Below are 7,333 nucleotides of genomic sequence, written 5' to 3' on the forward strand. Positions count from 1 at the left end.
TCTTTAGAATCTGCTCCTCCACCCAAAGAAGTTCTGCGAGGTGGTCCAAGCAGGCTGCCTTTTGCATTGTTCTTTTAAAAAGCAAAGCAAATCTTGTAAAAGTCACTTAACAAGTATGGGATTAAAACAGAGCCTCAAAAGTCTCTAGGAGCAATGGCATACACTTTCCCCCACCAACACTTCACAGTGTCTCTGGAAGAGATGATACATCCCTTTGTTCTAAGGGAAAGGCATTTGTCATCCTGTTTTCAAACCATGTAATCAGTGACACCTCCTTTGGACCACCTAGCAAAAACACCAGTGATGTGTGTTGAGGTGGTGATGGTACTTTTGTGCAGAAACAGGATGGAACAGGCTGAAGATTGGGTGAGGGACCCATGAGAAAATTAATCCAATGGAAGGGACTAGACTGCTCCATCTAGGCCTACCTCAAAGTTCCTGATTATGTAAGCATTCATTTCCCCCACTACAGCATTCTGGAGGAGGAGGAGGAGGAGGAGGAGGAGGAGGAGGAGGAGGAGGAGGAGGAGAAGAAGAAGAAGAAGAAGAAGAAGAAGAAGAAGAAGAAGAAGAAGAAGAAGAAGAAATTGTGTCTGAGTGTAATATAGAAGTTTGGAAAGGTCTGTTCTTGGTATGAATAGAGGATTCTTGCAATTCTTACTTTGGTGAACTCCAACTCTCATTACATCCCAGGTCTTAAACACAGAGCTTGGGCAATAAAGTGTGTGTATGCGCGCGCACACAAAAAGGCTAAGAAAATTAATCTGATTTGTGCTGGTATCCCCACTTCTGCCAGATTGCCTTATACTGGTATGTCAGACAGGTAGACCTTCATAGGCAATATTGTACGTTGATGTCAATGTTATGTGTTCTTATTAACCTTTCAAAGTGCTTTCTTCTCTTAAAGAGAAACAAATTATATAATAGAACAAGTGTTGGTGAGTGGGGTGTAGATAGGTCAGAAGGAAATTTAATGCATACAGTATTTGCTGGCAATTGCATTATTAACACTGACTGTTCACAAGAGCAGTTCACAACAAGCCTAGGAAAAACCTGTTTAGCTAAGGTTTTTATTTTATTTTCCAACCAGTGACATACTTGTTCATTGGTTAGAATCTGTGGTTTTTATTTGAACAGCATGCTATCAGTGACCATGGATACTGTCCAATGTCAAGCTTAATGACATCACTGCGTGCCGCCCCCTGTGACACCACCAGGGGCTGCCTCAACGTCTCAGGCATGGTACATGAAATCTCAGGGTCTGGGATGCTCCTGACCTGGCAACCCTGGGCCCAACAGACGGAAATTGGTAGGCAAACTCCATAGTTCCAGTGTCTAGAGGTTCATAGTATAGTGCTCAAAGGTAAAAGCAGGATTCAACTATCTGTGTAAACAGAAAATGTCTATCTTTAATCCAGTATAATAACCACTGGCCAAGTCAGACCCAAGACCAGCTGTTTTGTACTGGCTGCAGAAGCAAGAACACAGGGTGTGAGTTAGGACTAAGGTGCAAAAACAGAAGTATTTTAAGGGTATTTACAAGGATGCATTTACCTGCCTGAAGTTAAAAGTGAAGAATAGGATGTTCTCTCCCAAAAGAAGAAGCTGTGTAACATGGTTTGTGTAGTTCATTTTAAATGTGGAAACTGAACACATTCTGCTCCAATGTTTCTCCGAAGAAAATAGTGACTCCCCTCCAACATTTTGCCAATGAAATAGAGACCAGTGACGTGCGGTCCATGGACTAGTGGGACTAGCCTAGTCCCCTTAATGTTCCCAGCAGGACCTTTCCTTGTACCTGCTTAGCCAGTGTCTCCCGGCTCCATGTATGTGTGTACATGCGCATCTCTCTGTTTCTGTCATTGTTGTCTGATTATTTCTGTAAACGGCTGCAAAACTGCACAACCCTGAAGAGCAATATACATGCGTGAGAAGGAAGCGGCTGCTTGAAGCAGAACTGCAGCCCCTTGTCCTCCATTTTTTAAAGGAAGAGCAGTTGGAAAGCCTGAAGTGCCTATAGGGTAGGGGTGGAAGACAAGATCCCTTCAACCTTAATATCTCACTTCCTTTCCTTCAGCCTCTCTCTCTCTCTCTCTCTCTCTCTCTGTGTGTGTGTGTGTGTGTGTGTGTGTGTGTTTTGAAAGCATGGTGTTTTAATAAAATAAACCCCCAGCCCCGATCTGCCAGAACCTGAAGCAGCAACATGCAACAGCTAACAACCGCACAATCATAGAAAGGGAGATTATGGAAGGGTGCATGCATTAAAAATGTTTTTTATATATATACTTGAGGGGAAGTCTACCCTTCTGCCAGGGGTTGTCTTTTTCGGAAAAAAACCAAAGCAAAGCCAAACTTTTCTTCTTTTTACAAGCTGCTAGGAACTGGCAAATTTACAGGCCATGGACTTCCTTGGGAAGCTGTGGCATCTCCATGGAAAGTTTTTAGGCACCTGTCAGGAATGCTTGAGATTCCTACCTTGCAGACAGTTGGACTAGATGACCATTGGGGTCCCCAACTCTACATAAAGCCCTAACTGTTCCCCTACGAAAAATTTAACTGCACGCCGCTTATAGACACATCATGTCCAATATTTCTCCAATAAAAATAGGCACATCCTAAGGAAAGTGGGACATCCTGGGATCAAATCAGAAACCAGGACAGCTTCTGCAAATCTGGGACTGTCCCTGGAAAATAGAGACTCTTGGAGGGTCTGTACTCCTATATAATATGTATGCTATCCCTGCCACTGCCTGTCATTTAAGTGTTTAGCAATCCCAATCCCCCCTATTTTTACAACTGTACATTTCCCCACCCCCAACTGCACAGTAATGGGAGAAAGTAATGGGGTATTGCTGGAGTGGTGTTTTCTGCTTTGGAGACCGCACCTATCAGCAATCGAGTCTGCTGCTTACCTGCATAGCTTCATTGTGAGTTTTAAGTCACACCAGAGCAAGGACAGGGAACCTGTGGCCCTCCATATATTGTTGTTCCCACTATCCCTTACCATTGGCCATGCTAGTGGGGACTGATGAGAGCTGCAGACCAGAAACACCTGGAGGTTGTCTTTCTATGCACTAGAGTGTTTTGAGATGTTGGGAACTGGCTTATATGGTTGGCCTCTGAGATGAACCTAAACGTTCCATTCAATTATTAACATTCCATTCCAAATTTCAATAGCATTAGTTTACGTACAGTTCGGTAACACAGGAATTTGGCATTAGTTTATGTATAGCTCTCCCATGTTTGAACTTTCAGTGCTCAATGTATTGTGCAACACTAGATACTTCAGTGTTTCAGATGCAACTTTGTATAGCTCTTCACATATATATTCGTCGCCATCCAGCAGCTGAGCATTATGCGCACAGCTGGGTCTTTCAGCTATAGAACAGCTTGCCTTCCATCACCAGCAATTGGGCCAACATACTTCTCTGGGTGGAAGGCACCGGCGTCGGGGAGATGGCTGATGTAAGATTGCAGGTGTAAGACACCTAGATCTAGACTGGACTTCCAGATATCACCCTCTTGTTTTGTAGCTAGATGAGCAAGTACGTTTGAGGTGAATCCCAAAACATTTTCTGCTTCTGTGTAAACAAATGGTTTATTCTGCTCCATAGCTTAAGAGTTCATGTTTTGTGGAAGGGCAACATTTTTAGCATATTAAAAAAGCAGCAAGTCAAGTGATGCCCAAAAGGTTTGTCTTGGAGTGCTTTGATCAGTTTGCGCCATTTAATAATCCAAACACTTTTGCTCTGTCATTTAGCAGACAACTTAATCAGCTGGGCTGTGATTTCCAGCTAGGCAGCCAGATGAGACTGCCTTGCTCTGGAGGGCTTCTGCGTTAAAGCACTTGCCGTACTAATTGAACATTTTAACTGATAACCAAAACCACTTGTGCACCATTTTAAAAAGAATGAGTTACATATTTTTTAAGCTGCAAATGCACAGCTGTGATGAAGAGGGGGGGCTGTATAATTTTCACTTGCAAATTTATGGATTCATGCAGTAACATCATTGTGGCTGGCGGATGATCTGATCTGTTGGCTCTGTTCCTATTCGTTCTGTCTTTTCATACCTTTCCACTATAGCTAGGATAAAAGCTGCTTCTTTTAATACTGGCATATTGAATCCTAGCAGAATCAAAACTGCAACATAAAAAAAATGTTTAGCAAAATTATTTCTGTATCTGTTTACAGCCATAGAATGCTGACATCTTTGTTTTTGAAAGGGTGACAAAAAAGAGAGACTCTTGTTCTGCCCGCATTGTGTAGAGCATGGAACTATTCTAACACAAGGCTAGTGACTGGTAAAAGTTATTTTGGGGCTCAGGTATATATATGTATATATATATATGCTTATGTTTAAAGGATTTCCCCCCTATACTCCTTGAATTATCAGCTATTGCGGCAGCTTCTGTGTTTAATTAGAGGGTTGGGTATATACCGTAATAATATGATCTGAAAATCATTTTCTTGCTATGAAATGTTCTAATTCAATGCCAGCTCTTGAGTTACATGTTTTCACATCCAATTAGCAAAAATGAACTTGGCAAATATGATGTGCAAGTCAATGCAATACGAAATCGGAGACTGCTCTCAAACATTAGGAAATGTAGCCTGAATATACCATATTCATTCTCTCTCCCCCCCACCCCCGCTCTCTCTCACACACACACACACACAGGCCGCCTGGTAGAAAAATGTGCTGTTTCCTCATTCTATCTTACAGGGTCAAACAGTGCAAATGAGCACATTTCTATTAGCATTAGTGGAGCTATGTTGATTCACACCAGGGAAGAAGCTAGCTCCATAATTAAGTCCTTTGGTCAGCTAACAACCACACAAGCATTTAAGGACATATTGTAAAGGCAGTGTAGGCAGTGTAGCTGATTGCTGTGTTTGGAGCTGAGCAGGTTCCCTCCCCTTTGACTCATATATGGTCTGTTGGACCAGGTTTCTTCTCCATTTCTGGACATTGCTTATCTTGGTTGCACTGATTGGCTGCAGATGATGTATAAGATGGGTCAAGCAGTGGCAAAGGGGACAGTCCACTTGGGAATCCCTCTTGGTAATTCTTCAGGAGATGAAGATCCCAGCAAGGGAGGGCAATCAGAATTTCTCAAGTGATCAGCCTGCTCATAATAACCCTGTCTGTACAGGGAATTGCTTTTAATATTGCAGCAATGTATATTCCACATCTTCTCACGAATGCATCACCTTTGGCTTGTGCCTTCCCTACAGGTGCAGGAGAAAACATATTTGGCAATCTAAGTAAATGTAGGACTTCCCTATTTTCTTTGGATAAATGTTGGAGGGAGGGTATGCATACAATATGTAATACACTGATTGATGTTTGGATCGCAAATACATGCTTGGAGCTTCTCTTGGCATAAGCTGTCACCTTCCTTTACATAGAATTTTAATTTCAAGTGAGGAGAAAACAACCATACCAGCCTTGGATTAGCCATGGTGTTTTGCTTCTGATTTCATCTGGATAAAATGTTTTCAAAATATCTAGGGAGGGGGGGAGCCGCATCTCCACTTGTGTTTTATGTCTGAGCTGGCATAGCACATGTGTTTGATACAATTCTCCTAGGCAGCTGAAACTTTAGGAACCAGTAGCAGCTGCTGCCAATTGGAACTGGTTGAGTGGAAGGCCTGGAGGTCAACAGCAGGTGGAGTCAGAGCCTATGACAGGAAGAGCCAACAAATTCTTTTTTTTTTTTTAAACAGAGTTTATTAGCGTTTTCATAATATAACACAAACCCAAACCCACACCTACAAATACAAAAACAAATACAAATACACATAATGCCAGGATTCTTCTTCTTGTTTGTATACCTTACATAAAAAAAAATTTCTAGTTCTGAATCTTGACTTTTGACTTCCCCCGCCTTTTCACCTTCGGTTTTAAATCGATATACTACTTTCTTAACATCTTTTCCCTATAAAAAAACTTTAACTTTAATTAAAGATAACACAATTATCTTGATCTTTCTATTATAACAAAAATCTTAACCAAATATTCTTTTAAAGACTAAACTTATTTCTTCTATCCTTTATCATGCTGCTTTTAACTTAAAATTCAATATCTCCCTACTTGTTTAAAATAAACTTATAATTAACAGACTTCACTCTCCGATTTCAGATACCATGACAGACCATTTGGAATATACATTTAATACTTCAACCCACTCCCCCTCTGTCCATTGTCTTTCTCTGTCTTTCACCAGAACCAAATCTCCAAATCTCTTCTTCTAAATGTCCACAGATCCAGGCAGCATTCACAACAGACCTTGCATCAGGCTTCAGGGTGTCCATCACTTCTTTTTTGGGCTCCTCCGTTTCTTTGTACCATACTTCTTCTTCTTGTAGAAATCTTAATTCCATGTCCCTTGCCCCCGAGCTCCCACCTCGGGGTCTGGATATTATAAATTTTCCCGTTCCGGGGCTGCCACCCCCAGAAATCGGTTCCTTTTCCCGGAGTTGCCCAGCCATTTCAAACCATCCTTCAAGCACCCCTCCCAGCTCTTTGCCAAGGTTCGATTCCATTGTATAAAACTTTTGAAAAGCCTCCTCTGTGGAAGTTAAGTCCATTTTCTTTAAAATCCCACACAAGACTTGTAATTTCCGATCAAGCAGTTCCAGCTTCAAGACAGTGAGCATTTCCTCATCTTTTAAACCAGAGTTCAATACAAGTGCAAGCACAAAGTCCAGCATTTTGAAAGGGAGGGTGGGTATCAAATTTCAGCTCCTGTCTCTTCCTTCCTTTGTTTCAATTTTTTCCCACGACAGTCCAAATCGTCGCCATTTTTCCGAAGCCGGAGTGTAAAGACCAAAACTTCAAATGGAGATATTTTTTCCCCAATTAATCCCCAAAGGGAAATCTCAGCAGTCTCAGTTTTCAAATTCCAGATACTTTCTATCGATTATTGTAGCAGCAGTCACTTAAACTGGTTAGTTTCTTTCATCTCCCGAAGGGAAGGGAGGCGGGCTGCCTTTCCTCTTTCCCCCAGATCGTTCCAAGATTAAAAAAAAATGTCAGTCAAGTACTCACAACCACTGGGTTCTTATCAGCTCGTTAAAGACAGGTAGAACTTAGACGCTCATCACAGGCTTTGTCGCCGCATTTACATCCCGGTTGGGGCATGTCCCCTATAGCCCGGCTCCGTCGTCCCTTCACCCCCCACTCCCCCTTTACAGGGGGAGCGGGGGAAGGGTTCGGAGCCACAACGGGCACAGCCGGGGAGCCCAGGGTGCGGGACGCTCTTCCCGCACCCCAACCGGAGCCCCGCTTTGCGGTGGCGGGGCTCCTAACCCCCGGGATGGACTGGGCG

The sequence above is a fragment of the Lacerta agilis genome, chromosome 11 (genome assembly GCF_009819535.1).
Source record: "Lacerta agilis isolate rLacAgi1 chromosome 11, rLacAgi1.pri, whole genome shotgun sequence".
NCBI lineage: Eukaryota > Metazoa > Chordata > Lepidosauria > Squamata > Lacertidae > Lacerta > Lacerta agilis.